This window comes from Corythoichthys intestinalis, chromosome 9 (assembly GCF_030265065.1).
Source record: "Corythoichthys intestinalis isolate RoL2023-P3 chromosome 9, ASM3026506v1, whole genome shotgun sequence".
In the NCBI taxonomy this organism is placed as follows: Eukaryota; Metazoa; Chordata; class Actinopteri; order Syngnathiformes; family Syngnathidae; genus Corythoichthys; species Corythoichthys intestinalis.
Window position 1 is genome coordinate 19,475,263 of NC_080403.1, and position 17,598 is coordinate 19,492,860.

The window sequence follows — 17,598 nt, forward strand, 5'->3', positions numbered from 1 at the left end:
TTGCCCTTCCAGGCAAAGAAACAGACATTTTATTGCTTTAACCTGGAAATATGATGCATGCACCAGAAATATCAAGTGAAAGAAGCTAAAAACATCCGTGATACCAAAGGTTATTCTGAAAGTCATTGTTTGCATAATGACACAACAACAAATGAGGCTTCCAACTTCGCAGCTGGCCATAGAACCATATTGCATTCTCAGGTCATGAAACGTTTATGGATGTGGCTCACGCTGTTGTAAAATGCACATTCCTCAGCACAGGGACTCAGACAGAGCCGAAATGTTACTGACTTCATGCTACATCCCGGACAGTTTTGTTATATCACTGTAGTATGTTGTTAAGAACATTTGGGGTCATGCGTTTCAAAGATTGATTGATTTATTTCATGGCACCACAGTCAGTGGCAGTTAGTATGCCTGCCTCATAGACAGGAGAGCTATTATGTTGTGATGTCCTCCCTAATCTGTCCGTAAAACAGACTATTATTAAAAAATCATAAAGTGCCATATATCAGCACAGTAATAAAAACGACCATATTATCAAACTAACCAATATCCTTGTTTCTTTAGTTATATAATCTACAACTTGTTTCTTTTCTACTTTTGGGCAGTTTGACACCATGCTGCCTCTGCCAGGTCAGTCTTGGTACTACGGCTGACATTGGAACACACATTCCTATGCCCACAGGGCAACATTTTTTGGGGTCAACGACAACGTGAAAAAAGGCTTTAAGAACAGCTGACACACAAACAAAACATGTAAACAAACTGCTTCCGCTTATGGGAGAATTACTTAACTAGCAGCACAATGGTGACCTTAAACACGAGTACACACCAACAAGCTTCATCAGATTATTTCAAACCCTTACTCAAAGGTCACAGGCAATAAACTAAACACAAAAAACCCACAAAGACGATACACACACATTAAGTAACACACACGTACAATCATGTATACACACAAAACCCATTCCACAAAAAAAGACCGCGTAACATTCAAAAACACATGCACACAGACACATGATACATGCAGGAAAAAATACACAAACACAAAAATACCATAGAAAAAAACCCAAAAACAACCAACACTAGAAACATACATGCGCACGCAAGCAAGCATATAGAGTAGTATATACAAAATACAATACAAAAAGACGCACACACAAAGGATCACATGATAAACGCGCACAAACAAGAAAACACATTCTTAAAGGGATCCTCAGATAGAAAGGTTCTTAAAAGTTCTTAAAAGATAAATGTTATTATGAGTTAAACTAACTTGATATTGAAACCCCTATTGATGTTTTCGTTTTTATACAATTTTTAAAATTAGTTTAACTAGTAGGAGTCCATTGTTGTTGACGTCACAGGGCAGTGACGTCACACGGTTACGCTGCCGGGCTTCCAGAGTATGACTCTAGCGACATAAACATGTCATCTGTTCAACCCTTTCAAATAGAACCCGACAGGAACATTAATGAGCATGACAGCGCTGTCAATATTTCACAAAGCGAGCAGCAAAAGCAAAATGAACAGAAAAGACGGGATGAGATGAGACTAGGAAAAAGAGGTGTTCTGCCAAAATGGGCTACACCGGCGAAACGCTTACAAGAGGCGAATTTGACACCCAAAGTACTACAGTGGGCTTTCAGCTTATTTTGTTTGGACGCATACAGACAGAACATACTTAAGATGCCGTAAGAAAATACTTAAACGTAGTAAAAAGGCATGTGCCGGTATGATATTCTGACGGTATGATAACCTGAGGCCAAAATATCACAGTTTTATGGTATTGCAATTTCAGCTCTAAAATGTGTTACTTTGAGATATCTGGGTTTTTAAAAAAAATTCCATTGAACAGGGTTTTTATTTTTCAAAACATATTAGCAAATTGGAACATAAATATAATGTTAAGTTAAAGTAATAAATAAATATTCTAAATAAAATTAAAATAAATGCAGTCCTTTATAGAGGTGGGAATCTTTGGGCACCTAATGATTTGATTACGATTGCGATTCAGAGGCTACGATTCGATTGTAAATCGATTATTTATGACTTTAACGCCCACGTTTCACTGTGTTCTCGCAGCGGCCACGTTGTCGCGTTGTTGACGTTTCTGGGTTATACTGTTGTACCGTGTTGGTCCTCATTATAGTAGAGAAGTGGGAGTAAATATAATCTACACAAAGAAACTGTAACCCGATCCACTCACAGCCTCGAAAAGTAAGGGTTACATTACGTCAGAAACTCGTTTGGTACGCCTCTGTTCCGAACCGAGCACCATAGACCGAAACGGTTCAATACAAATACATGTACCGTTACACCCTTAACCATTATAGTGTTTCAATTTAACTGTAAGGCTGCATTGATGATGCTCAACGCCCAATCCATTTAGACTGGGAACATACGTTCATTCAAAACCAGAGCATTCAGTCATTCTGTCAGATTTTCAAGGCATTTACAGGTCACTTGCTGTTCATTTTAGGTTATTTACAGGTTTTTTCCTGTTGAGTTTGAGTCACTGCCTATTCATTTGGGTGATTCCCAGGTCACTTCTGTTCTGTATTTCAAACTAAACAGGAAGTTACCCATAAAATACCCCCCAAATCAACAGGAAGTAACTGAAAATCAACAGGTAAATGACTTTAAGTGGCCCAAAATTACCTCATTGCCTAGCACTGGCTGCCACTGACGGCCATAGACGTTCAATCCGTTTGAAGTGGGAGGTATGGCAGCGAATAAATATTCGCTGCCACCATCCCAGTTCAAATGGATTGGACGTTTACTTGTGATAAACTCATTCAAATTCACAACAGAAGCTTGTTTTTTCTATTTATTAGTTGTTTGTAGAATATCCTAGAATGATTTCCTGACCAATATATCGATAATCATTGTATCGCCATATCGTCAGATCATCGTTATCGTGAGCTTTGTATCGCAAATCGTATGGTATCGTGAGGTACCAAGGGGTTCCCACTCCCAATCACTAGAGGCGTGCGAAATTTCCGATTCTTAGATTATTCGCGATTCAGCCGTGGAAGATTCGAGAACGATTCACAAACATCCAAATTCCGATTATTGAATTATACCAGGTAAAGCGGAAATAAAATACAGCCAGCACGGTCTTTAGGACGCAATGAGGAACGGACCGAGAGTAAATATCATGTTCAACTCATGCCACTAGATAAAAAAAAAATAATAATAATACCTGACTGCGGCCGTCAACCGCTACAAACAGCGGCCAGTTGCTAGTTGCTACAAACATTCGGCAACATACGGCCATGGTAGATATCACATATATCTAGAACTAGATGTGAATTGACAGACGACGGCCGTGTTAGATCATATACCAAGAACTAGATGCGAAATGAAAGATTTTCCCGCGCTAGTAAACAGGCGCCATCTTAAAGCAGTAGACTTCTCTAGAAGGCTCTGTTGTAGCCAACCTAATTACTTTTTATCTAAAAAAAATTTTTTTTAAAACCAAATCGCCAAAATCTTGACTTGAATCTATCTTTAAATGATGAGACAGTTTTAAAACTTTCACGTCGAAAGTAGACAGAAGGGAAATTATGGAATAACGGTAGCAATTTTAACAACTTTAACGGTTGATTCACAACATTAAATTAATTGAATGTAGTTTAAAGCTGCCGATACAGAATGGGGACTTGAGCATTTTATTTACTCTTTTTAACGGTTAACTTGATACTGAAATAGCAGTTTGTTTAGCCTGAGAGGATTTTTGAACAATTTTGGAACGAGTGTACCGCATCAATAATCGATTTATAATCGAATCGGAGCCTCTGAATCGTAATCGTAATCAAATCGTTAGGTGCCCAAAGATTCCCACCTCTACTAATTACCCACGGAGTAATGAACAACAGAAACAAATGTACAAGACAGTGAAACAATTTACATCAAGACACTAAAACTTCCAAGACATGCACAGGAACACTGAACCCCACACACCAAAAGAATAGCACAAACATGTCGTTTGTCACGTAACATGAGCTAACTTGTTGCCTATCCCACATCGCATCCCTCGGCACTTGCTGTTTGTTTGCGCTCCCGTATGGAATGGACGCAAACCAAATGAGCCCATGACTCAACAGGCAAACACTCTTGCTCTTGCACTCTACAATCGCACTGCCACGGTCACATTGCCTGAGAGCAACAGATAGCGGCACATTCGTCTCGGGGGTTTAGTTCCTGACCTCTGACACTGCCGCAGCGCTGGAAAAGGTCATTTTTTTCCACCCTGCAGCTACGATGTTTCCTTTTTGGAGGGGAAAACGCCCTGATAATCATGGAAGTGCTGTGGCGAGCAAAATAAAGCCAGCTAAGCTGCTTTCCCATCAAGTTTTAGAGCAATAAAAAAAATCATTTGGGTTTATTTATAGAGGTGCTTTGAGAGGAAATATACCTCGTATTGGCTGCCACGTGGTTGTTAATTTTCACAATGCAGCTGAGGAATTCGTTACATTCCTCAATGCACACACAATACTGCTTTGCAATTGTTAAATATTAGCCGTGTCTTGTAAATGGAAGTCATTCACGCAGCCTTTGTTTAGGGTCACTGTGCTCATGAAAAGCTGACAGTCAAATTTGATGCACAGCAACAAAAACAAATGTTTGATGCAAGCATGATAACACTTTTATAAGCATAAAGAAAATTCCTATGTTCCGCTTAGCATCGTGTGAAAAAAAAAATATTTTTGAAAGGAGCAGTACATGCTGTTTCTTTTGGTGGCTTTCGAGTCATAACAGTCATGATTGATAAGAGGCCTTTATGCTAAACGTCTGTTTGTTGTGGCTTTCTACCGCACTCTCTCCAGACACTTCGCTAATGAATAACTGCTGCGCAAACAAGTCACTCACAAGCCACACTTTGTGGGTGGATGTGGGGTGTGAGTGTGTTTGCGCGCACGATCACGCCAATCAATTATTGTGGCTGGGGTGGGACGTGTGTCCTCGTGTAACATGTATTTTTGTGGGAACAATATTTGTACGCCCTTACTGCCAAGATGAGGAAAATAAACCACATAGTTGCATCACTGCAAACTACCTCAAAATATAGGCTACTCACAATATCACTTCCCTTCTATTATATTATGACACATATGACTCAAAATACATTGTGACATAATTTAAAGCACAAGATTTTTAAAGAATCACTGCTTCTACTCTGGTTTAACACAATAAAGTACATTTAGATTTTTTTTAGTACTCTACCGTCTAGCATCGAATGACATCATCGGTATTGGTGCGATATTCCAAACATGCACCTTGAAGCCAGGCAAACGATAAGTCTTGACGCAGGAGACAACAACAGGATGACTTCTGTTTTTGAACCTTGTAATGATGCTCTAATCTTCTATTGAGATGCTGTCGCTGATGATGGTCAAAAAACTGTCTCGCTTCTACATCGGCTGGCTTCATCTGCCCGATGACTTGGAAGCATGCTCCTTTGAACTGCTTACTTGAAAGCATGTTCCTTCCTCCTTACGACTAATCACGTAATTTAGCTCAATATGCTCCCATAATTGGTATCGGAGAGTACTCAGAAATAACGTGCTGATCTTGTGTAATATGTACTTTCAAGTGAATATGCAGTAATTTAGTATAAAAAGAAAAAAAACATATATACAGTGGTACCGCTACATATGAAGTTAATTCATTCCAGGACCTTGTTTGTAAGTCGAAATGGTCGAGCAGGATTTTCCCATTAGAATACATTTTAATTCCATTAATTCGTTCCACAGCCCGAAAACCTACACCAAATCCTTAATAAATACTGCTGTTACTATTGCAAATAGCAAGTACAAAGAGCACAACAAATGCATTGTGAATAAAAATCTGAATAATAATATAATAGTAATAATAATAATACCTGTAATAATGTAACAAATCGGATTTTAAGCGACAGTCGTATTTTGTGTGGTGTACCTGAACGCACCGCGGGGCTGACGGCCGAGTGAGAGAGTGCAGTTGAGATATTCCTTTCACTTTTAACTAGGGATGTCCCGATCCAGGTTTTTGCACTTCCGATCCGATACCGATATTGTTTTGCACTTCCGATCCGATACCGATACCGGCCGATACCGATACCAGCCTATCTGAGCATGTGTTAAAGTTTAAAGTTATTTAGCCTCCTTACTTAGTTGTCAGACTCATGTTGAAAAAGGTTTTAGTACTCTTGATAACAACTAGCCAGCTGAATTAGGTGAGTTTGAATAACACACAACGGTTGGTAACAAAAAACTGACCTGTTCATTCAGTGACAAACACAAAACATTATAAATAACAAACAGAAATGGCATAGTCAGTCAGTAAAACGTGCAAATAATATTGTAAACTGTCTAAAAAAAGAAAAACACACCAACAACCTCAGTGGAAAATCCCACAAATCCCCCAAGCTATTAGATGCTTTTAATGTTTCGTGCATTAGTTACAAAAATTGTATAAAAAGCCTCTCAGGTTTAAATAAACGACTATTTCAGTATCAAGTTAACATTTTAAAACAGTAAATAAAATACTCAAGTCCCCATTCTGTATCAGCAGCTTTAAACTACATTCAATTCATTTAATTTTGCGAATCAACTGTTAAAGTTGTTAAAATTTCTCCCGTTATTCCATTATTTCCCTTCTGTTTACTTTCGACATGTGAAAGTTTTAAAACTGTTTTGAAGATAGATTCAAGTGAAGATTTTGCCGATTTAGGAGTATTTTAGATAAAAAGTTAATTAGGTTCGCTTGGAAGGTTCACTACAACAGCCTACAAGGGAAGTTTCCTGCTTTAAGATGGCGGCTGTTTACTAACGCACGTAGTTTTCAATGCATGTGTTGCTAACGGCGTCGAGTCTGTCATTTTGCATCTAGTTCTATATACAGGGGTGCACATATTTTTTTTGTCCAGGTTCTCAGAGGAGGACCTGGAGATGTGACTTGGTCCTCATTGAGCTTGAGAGCCGACCCGCCAGAAGAAAAAATTATCACAAGCTTTACTTAGAGCCAATTACCTTTAATTAATTATATAAGCAATTAACGCTTGATTAACATCAACTGGCACAACAAAATTGCCATTACTTTGAAGTGAAATGTAAAGAAATAAACATAAAAGCACTAATTCACAACAGCCTACTAGGGAAGTCTCCTGCTTTAAGATGGCGGCTGTTTACTAACGCATCTGGTTTTCAATACTTCAATGTTGCTAACGCAGTCGAGTCTGTCGTGTAGCATCTGGTTCTATATACATATGATATTTATTATCTCCAGTAAAACGAAGTTGACGTTACGTAAGCAGCAGTCAGGTATTCTTGTGTTTTTTATCCAGCGGCATGAGTTGAGCTAAAGCCGTGAGTTTAGCATTGGCATTACCCGGGTCTAAGACAAGTTATGTTTACTTTCGGGACGCAATGCGGTCAGTTTCTCATTGCGTCCCGAAGACCGCGCTGTGTATTAGTTCCGCTTTACTTGACATATTTCAATAATCGGAATTTAGATGTTTGTGAATCGTTCTCGAATCATCCATGGCCGAATCGCGTGTTGGATGGTGCGTCTTTACTCATGTGAGATAATGGCTCGTCATCCAGAATGAATTCTTCGGCAATGACTCTTGTTATTCCCTGAGTTTTGGGACTGTCGAGTGCCAGTTTGTCACCCAAAGCAAAAGTTTCTGCCAGTGTTAGTTGCGTAGGACCTTTCTTTTTGTCTTCGGTTTTCTTAACATACTCCTCATATTGTTTGTGGTGGTAGTTCGCTAAATGCTTGATTAGGTTGGCTGTATTAAAACTTCTTACAGCTTTACCACTACGCTTGACTTTATTGTGGCATATGTTGCTCTCTGCCTCTTCGTCTTTGTCGTCCTTTAAGGTGAAATGATTCCACACAGCTGACATTTTTACCGATAAAGTAAATTGGGAGACGGTAATGTAAATGCAGTGTGTTGAAGGTGTGCCGTAAAATGCGGACCGGATTTTAGGGAAACCGAGGCAAAAACTGTAATGGATTATACAAATTGGTGCGCTGGAAAACCCGGACCGGAATTAAAAAAAAAAAAAAAAAAAAAAACTGGATCGGAAGTCTGGATCGGAATTTTTCCCGTGTTCCGATCCGATGCGCATTTTTTTCCCCATATCGGCGTCCGATCCGATCCAAATATCGGATCGGGAAATCTCTACTTTTAACGTCCTATTGCTGCGGGCTGTTGGCGTGTTTTTTTGCTCAATTTGTGAAATAAATGATTAAAAACCTGATGGAGCTGTTGATCTCTTTGGCGATGGTTGTCACCTTTACTTATAAAGACTGGCAAACGGAGGTCGGAGGAGTATTGTCAAGCAGTTCATGGACGCGCACTCAAAGCTCATATTTTTCCATTGGTAAGCCTCACGTTTTTTCTTTTTTCACCATCTGCTTTAACATTCTTGGAACCCCTGTTGATTTCTCACGAAGAAAATCTGCTGTGTGTGAGTCTTGCGGGAAAACAATGAAATTGCGACGCTGTCATAAATCGTCGTATTTCGAGCATTTCGTCGGATGTAGAAACAAATGCCGAGTCAAAATTTACGTCGGATGTCGAAAAGATCGTGTGTCGAGGTACCACTGTACTGTATATGTTTTTTGAAGGTGGTCACAGCTAGGTGTTGTAATCAGTATTGGGGCCAAAAAAATGGTATCGTGCAATAATTATTAATATTAATATTGCTGTTATTATTATTTTTACGTTGCAGCAAACCCCTAGAGGAACAAGATGTAATCCTTAAATTACCAGTTTAGGTGTATTTTAAAACTTACAAAAGTCCAGTAGCTTAATGTTAACATGCAATGCAAAATGTCATAGACAGGTTAACGGAACAAGCAATGCTGCAGTTCGTGTAATCCTTTAGGGAATTGATATTTGAACACAAACATTTCGGCATCACAGACAGAAAGATGATATAACAATACCAAATGCGTATATTCTTTATCCTCTTTGAAAACAACTACTGCAATATTAATACAGCTTGAAACTAATTTATGTTAGTTATGAGTATCTGTTTAAAACTGCCTCCCAGTGACCAAAGCGGACAAATAAGATGGCGTATAAGAACATTTTAAATGTTATTAAAATGACATGTTGTTTTATAAAGTGCAATAGTAAGGGTTGATATTGTTCTTATTAAAGTGCCTGTGACACGAAAAAGCATGTTTATTTCATAATACACGCGGTATTTTATGCCCCTGAATGATATGGACCGCTTGGATGTGTGTGGAAGCGATCGCTATATTTATTTAGTTTTTTGAATCCCGCGCCATGAAAATGAGTGACTTCCGGCTTCGGTCTTGCATTGAGGAGGAGGGCGCTGTGACGTGTACGGTAGAAGACGTTCTCTTCACTATACAGTGTACTGTTGTGTATGAGGACGAAGGATTCAGCTGATTTTGCGGATTAATACTTTTATTTTTTGCATCACGCCAGCCAAACGGCTGCAGAAAAATCATTCTGTATGCGGGAGAGGCGTATGCGCCTTTTTGGAGTTTCAAAAGGTTCCCATTCACCCTGGATATTTACTGTGGGACCATTGGACTTACAAGGAAGTGAGTAAACATCTTGTTTTGTATTATGTCAAATACGAATACAGTGATTACAAAGTAAACACTATAAAATTCCTTTAAATAAAGGACTACTTACGTTTGATCATTGATAGGCATGTAAAAAGCTATCCTCATGCTCATTAGCAGTTAGCTGTTAGCGCGTTAGCTACACAACAACTCCAGCCACCCTCCTCCAGGGAACGAACTGTAAATTGCTTTCCGCCGTGCGGTTTGCCGATCCGCAAAGAAACTCGACAACCGGGTCGTCATGTCAAATAATCCAGGCTAGTTATGTGTGATTTTCCACTTCGAAGACTTTGAAACATCCCTCGGTTCGGGTTAGCATGTCGGCTAGCTGTCACTCCTTCTGGTCTGTTTACATTCTCCGAAGCCGGGGAAGGGAAATTACATATGTCCGATTTAGGTGTCATAAAATATCGTTCGTTCGGGAGGTGTGACAGTAAAGGTGAAGTCGACTGTTTTGACCATTATGGAGTAATTTTGCCATTTCGTCTTGAATAAATGGATTTTTATTATTTTATATTCCATTTAGCACAAGATTGTTATTTGTCATGACCATGCCATTTATTTAGCAATTGGGGAAAGTACTTGGGTAAAAAGAATATCCTGTAAAAATATTGGGAGTAGAGAGACTGAAACAATGACATTTTGCCGCTCTCTTCGTAGCGTTTTCCTCATTGTGAATAGTTCCCCCTCGACGGGCTGACTGGTCCTTCTCAAGCCATTTATATAGCTATTGGGGAAAAATACTTGGATAAAAAGAATATCCTGTAAAAATATTGGGAGTAGAGAGACTGAAACAATGACATTTTGCAGCTCTCTTCGTCGCGTTTTCCTCGTTCTGAACAATTCCCCCTCAATGGGCTGAATAGTAAAACCGATGAGCCTAGTCTACCGCTGACGTCATCCACCTGTTGGGGACGCTAAAGCCCTATAATGGTAGGCGTGGCTAACCGGCAGATTAAAAGACTAATTTCTCGTCATCTGCGCTTTGCTAAATTGTTGTATATAGTTGAACCGTCTCAAAATATGATTCTAATTCACATAATAATGCCATTTAAGACTTTTTTTCTGGTGTCATATGCTCTTTAAGTCATTCACTGCCAACATCATAGAGTTGTTGTGGTAGTTAGTAGGCCTGCACAATATATCGTTTTGAACATCGCAATCTGCACATGAGCAACGGTCCCATCGCAGGACGTGGGATAATTGTTTAGTTATTTTTTTAATGCAAATCTTTTGTTTTTCTTCATAAAAGCAGCAATTGTGCAGAGACACGGCTTCCTTGATCCTTTTAATATAATATAACATATCTACAATACCAGGGATGTCCCGATCGCATATTTTTGCACCCGAGTCCAAATCACCTGATTTTGAGAATCTGCCGATACAGAGTCCGAATCCCACACCGAAAAAAAGTGCCTGTTTTTTTTTTTTTTTTTTTTTGCTTCGACACTCACGCTGCCGAGAACAGCCTCTCACTTACACAATGAATGAGTAGCCACAGCACACTTCAGGCTGTGTACAAAGCAATGATTATTATGTTTGTGCCTTTGATCTTAGAGCTGTCAATCATCATTAAGTTTCAGTACCAAACGCCAGCTGCACTGGTGACCAAGAAAAACAGTTCGGTCACACTGCTTTTCAGGAGGGAGGGTGAGAAGCCGTACGAGCATGATGCAGACAAACACAAAGATATATTTTTTTTTATTAAAAACCCCTATTCCAATCCTCAGAAAAACGGCGCGATCGACCGATTTCCTATCATGGGATCAAGTTTGGTGAAAAATGTTCTAATTTTAATATTGCAATATATATCGCAAACCCACCAAAAATTGCAATGTCGTTTTTTTTTTCAATATCGCTCAGTAGTTAATAAAAAAGGAAACTTGTAATGAATACACTGATAAATGACAATAGACGTTCCAATCCATTTTGACTGGGAAGGGCTGGTAGCGATCTTCCAACCTCTCCATGTTAAATAGATTGGACGTCTATTGTTGACAATGGAAGCCAAAGTATTAAACAACAAGTTACAATTTAGTTTTTTTAGTTTGAAATGATAAATGACCTTATCGTGGTGACATATTTGACATGAGTGTTTTACATTACATTTCAAATCTCGTTGTACAATGACAACAAAGGCTTTCTATTCTATTCTATTCTATTCTATTCTAATTCTATTCTATTCTAAGCTTGATCAGAAAACAAACTCATCAGTCGAGGCACCACTGAAACAAAAGAAGACTGGTTGATGGTTGAGCTGATCGAACGCTATTTTTTATGGTTTAAAACTTGTTTTTGTTGAAAACCTAAACCCAAGAAATTACATTTCTGAAATTTAAAACCATGTTGATACTTAAATAGTCCTCCAATTTTGTAGAAATAAAGCCTGCTGTCTCAGAAAGGAATTACAAGGTGTAATATCCAATTTAAGAAAGCTTCAATTAAACCCACGTGGGTGTCCTTCCGTGAAAAGTCATCTTAGCAGAGCCATACATCGTGGATTTGAGACGCTCTTCGAGTCAGAAATAAACAATCGCCGCCACACGTGATTTCACGTTAGCCTACCACCACGGAAGTTGAAATCTGTGTTGCTTTTCAGTGATTCCGTTACAAATATGTGAAAACATACATTTTTCAAAACTTACACACAAGGGAAGGTTACTCACCGTGCTGTCAGATGGTCCACTGGCGTGAGTCGTCCGGTTGTCTTTCGTGGCCCGAGGGACGGGAGGTGGGAGAGTTGGGAGGCGGAGAGACAGTCAGCCCCCCTCGCTCACCAATCCGTGCGATGAAGTCAAGAGAGTTCTCATAACGTCACACCGGAAGTAGCTGCGGAAGTGAAGGAAGTTCATTAACGTTTTGAAATATTTGTCGAACATGAGACGAAGTTGTTAATCAGTTTTTAGTTGACAGTACTCCACTAATCGCCAGTATTTCCAGGAAATGAAAATTTGGAATTTTGCCAATGCGCTTGTGCTATTTTAGCCAATATTTTTTATTTTACTTTTTTAAACATAAAATAAACCTGTCCTGCTCAGCTGTTTAGGCACATGGGAGTTTAGTGTATTCCCAATATGATTGGTTTTAATGTGTTGCTTCAGAAAAATCAGCTCGACTGAAAAGAACAGACAAAAGAAGAGAAGACATTGATTTTTAAAAAATCACTGAATATTATAAATCGACACAATTTTTTGGTCCTGATACCAAGGGCGTTGGTTTGGTCTCAACATTGGTAGGGACGCTATAACAGCATAACCTGCATGTACCCTTTTGCTGAGGACAGGACATTAATAAGACAAAACAGATTAACTGAACGGGGGTCAGGGCTACATTTCCCACAAATATGCCGATGTGTTTCCTACGTAAAAATGAAAAAAGTTAAAATTATAATTTAATGGGAGAAAGCTATTTTTCAGAATAGGGGAATTCCCCCTTGCTTCACGTAAAGGAAATTTGCAGTGGTTGTTTGTTAATTTTTTTGGTGTGTGTGTGTGTGGGGGGGGCTACATAACCTACAGACAAGTTTCCAAGGTACTTCCGCTTTACGTCTGCATTTCTGCTCGCGACTTCTGTTTTACACTTTCGCCATCCAAAACAACTGGGAAGCTTGAGTAACATTACTCATCAAAATCCCTCAAAAAAGACAATTTGGAAATACCGCATCCATCTGCAATCATCACGACTTGAGAGGACAACATGTTCATGAAGGCAGATGTGGAACCAAGCCCGTGCCACAAAAAGACCGGGTGTTTATATAGCCATGTTGCTGCTCATGTTATGGAAGGTATTTTCTTCCTATGCCAAAAGATGACGCCGCCTATGTTTTCGCTCAGGAAACTTGTCTATGCATGGAACTACATGTCAGCCTACCCAGATAGCAGACCGACATTGAATTAAAGGGCAACTGAAGACCTTTCCGGATTTTGGTGTAATTTTACGAATATAAACTTTGGACGAGTTCGTCAAAACAACCATGACATTATCAACGCGTAATTGCAAGGATAATTAGCATTTTTTTACTTTTTTTGCACTCCGCTAATGGTCCCTTCGCAAACCCGGAAGTGTGACGTAGATTCCCCGACGCAACAGAGAAGACTATCCACAGCTAGCATAGCAGCAACAACGATGTCAGTGATATTTCCACCAAAGGTAACCATTCAGGATCGCTCTTTCGTGACACTACCGATGGCAAAGGCTCCCAGGAAAGATGAACTACAATTAATCCCTACATGTTTGAACCTGAGGTGTCAGATGACGGCGATTTACTTGACACAGCAGATGTCGTCATGACGCCAATTGACAGCTCGACACTTCACGAACGGGAGAGTGAGTGGTAAGCCGAAGTCCAGCATCGTGATTTTTTTATTTGAGAGAATGCGATTACATGGTTGTATATTTTTTCATGCTCTCCAAATAGCTAAAACTGGATATTAGGTAATGGGACAGCTCCTACTGATCTAAATATGGTAAAGCTAGCCCAAATGTGGCTAAATGAATGATATGTTATTGATATTTCAAAATAAATGACAAAGCGATTTTATTTTCCAGGTGTTGCTGTAAACTGGCAAGTAATTACCCTTCCAAGAGTATGCCTGTGTCGTCAGGAGATACCAGATGTGAGAGCCAAACTTGAGGAGGCTGAAGCACTGACAGGGGCATGAATTACATTAAAAAATAAGACCATAAATTGTAAACAACATTGACACATTTTCTTGACTGTTTAATGTATTCTATTGGTATATATTATAATTATATTACATTCTGAAACAATATTCAATAGGCCACAATAATAAATGATACCAGATTTATGTTGAATCGGCATCAGCTTTCGCTGTCAGATTGTGACACAACATAGAAAGCTGTTATACCAAGCACACAATGGCACACATCAAAGAACAAATTTAGTAAGCAACACAAAGTTAGGATAGCAACGGACTAGCGCAACATTGAAAAATGATAATGGCAGTGGGAAATATGTATTTACTCTTTTCTGTAGCATTAAGTGTTCTCTATACAAAGATAAATCATTATCATTAAAATATGAAGGTAACTAGATTTTTCTTTTAAAAATGTGTACTGTATATATGACTAGTTTATGATTTCATGTCATCAAAATTTGCTACACTTATTTCTCCTAAGTCATCGTCATCTGATGTCGCAGACGGAAGAAATTCAGCATCTGGCAGGCCTCATAGGATCTCTTCAGTCGTCATTGCTGGACACCGCATCACTTGGTCATCATATGTATGACTCGACCCACTCTCTCTTGATTTTGGGAAACTGGGTGGCGACTGACTTGCAACGCTTTTTTCATCATGTTGAGGGTTTCCGCCGCTTAATTTTTTATGTTTGGCTTCCTGGAGAGAAAAAAAAAATCACAGCAGCATGAAAATATTGGATGAATCCTATTATTAATTTAATAATAATTTCTTGTTGATCAAATAATAATGCTTTATATTTACCCTGTGACAGGCCAAAAAACAACGAGCCAAGGACCTATTTGGTGCTGGGGACATTTGAATTTACATAACACCTATTGATATAGTAATAAATTCACATGAGTAGACCTGTCAGCAAACCTATCTACTTATGACAGGGCAACAGCAACAACAAAAAAAATGTCGCGCTTCCACAAACATGCAGTAGGAGCCCCCCTCGTTTATCAACAGAAGTGCATCAAATTTTAGAATCAGAAAGGTAAGGGTCTACTTACGTCTTTGTAAAACCAAGGTTGCATTGTAGGTTTTCAAAGCTGTCGTCACTGAAATGATGAAAACAATGAGCCGATTGGGGACCTGTATGCATGCTCACAAAAACGGTCCAAACCTTTGCAGAAGTTTTTTTTGGACCACTCATAGAGTCTCGAGTCTTCCTGTGAGCAATTCATCGCTACACATCGAGATGGCATGACGAATCTCGCGAGTAAAACCCAGAAAATGTTTGCAACATATTGCGAGGATAGCGTGGTGCTATATTTCCGTGTTCAGAGTGGTGGCGAGGCTTCCTGGAAGTTACGTCATCAGGTAGCGGTCGGCAGGGCGGCGCGTCCCTCGTTGCTATGGTGTTGCTATGGCCATAACTCAAAAACTACGCGGTCAATTATTATTATTATTTTTTTTAATGTGACTTTTTGAGACAGCGAATGATGCATTCAATACAATTCAACTGAGTAAAACACTCAAGAGCGAAATCCGAAAAGCTCTTCAGTTGCCCTTTAACGTTGATTTTCCATCAAAATCATCAGTATGGTTGACATCGAAATTTTCGATGTCAAGTGACGTTGAAACCATAAGCGGATTTTCAGGGGTGGCCAGGGCCCTCCTAGTGGCAGAAAAGTGTCATTGCATGTAATTGACTTTCCTATACAGTATATGATTTTTAAACTTAAGAATCTTCCGGTAAAATATTGTCTATAAAACTTGTAAAGCAATAAAACAAAAATGAATGAAATGAACAAAAAAATTTTTTATAATGGGTCAAAATTATTTTTTCGAACAGATTATGTGACTAGCACCTTAGACGGTCATTTGCTTTGCTTAGCCAAAACCACCCGAGGACCGAAAAAGCAAGATGGATATACGTCATTTTTTTCAAACCTAAGCTTTCAAAAGCGACAACAAATACTGAGCAAGAACCAAGAATTGAAAATTTGGACGATGAAATGCTAGAAACCACCGTCAAAATGGTGAGCAGAGTTTCAATTTGCCCCACTGTACAACAGATCCATCACCGGTGTCTTGCTCTAGTTACCCTCGTCAAAAATTGTGTCCATTGGCCGCGGGAGCACGCATGAACACATTAGTTATGAGGGTTGTCGACTTAAACAATTAATTGAAGCCAGAAAAGAACCACTGTTATATATTTTGGACATCAACGTTTACTAAACTGGAGAAACTCCATACAGACTTGAATTACAGTAAGAACAGTTATAGGTCATCCTACCAGTAAAGCAGTGAAACACTGCCTTTTTTAACGTTCAGTACGTATGTTACGGTATACGACAGAAAAAAATGTTCTTTTTTGATCGATTTGCCATGTTTCAAAACCTTGTAGATAACTACATCCCCAAAACATGGAAATCAAGCAAATCAGTACAGTGCAGTGGCTCCACCCAGACTGGGGTAACTACATTGGCACGCAACCGGTGGGCGTACCATATTTATTGGATGACGATCTTGGCAAAAAATTTAGCCTAGGCATCCTGATTTTAGAATTCCCCTCAAGAATGATGGGAAACAAAAAATTCATTTTCAACTTAATATTATAAATATTCTTGTAAGTTAATTTTATTGCTGACACTGCGTTTCGGGGGTCATCAACATGTTGTGCCCTCCCTGCCCCAAAAGTCAAACTCCGCCTATGGTTGAAACAATGTTCTATGGTATGTCAGTCGATGGTCGGGTTAACATTGTTTTATAGTTGATAAACTAATGTTGACAAATAGTTGATTTATGATTGACCGGGAAATATGATTGAAAAGTCATTGAATTATGGATGAGCGGGTATTTTGGTCGAAAGCATAACATTGATTCATCGTTGTTCCAATATTATCAATGATCGAAATGAAATGACATTTAGGTTTTGTAAGGATTTCAACAATGAAACAACATTAATTAAGGGGGTGCAAATGTGACGTTGATTCAACTATATAAGATCGACAGCGGAATGTTGATCCAACATCTTTTCAACGTCGGTCTGCTATCTGGGTACGTTGTCCTTCACCTCAAGAGTGAATTGGTTGTGTCTTTCTTGCCTGGTACACTAGACTCACCGCTGTTCCAGCTATAGAGTCTGGCAACCGTTTGGCGGATCAAATTCCCAGGGCGGAGCAAACCAGAGCAAACAGACAGCGGAGTGGACCAATCAGCGACGGGCGGAAGTGCCGTTGATAAAGCGACAAGAAACTCTAGTGCGAGGGAATAAACATACGAGGAGAATGGAAACGTTTATTCAACATGGCTAGCGCGAGACAGACTATTGGTTTTAGCGACTCTATGT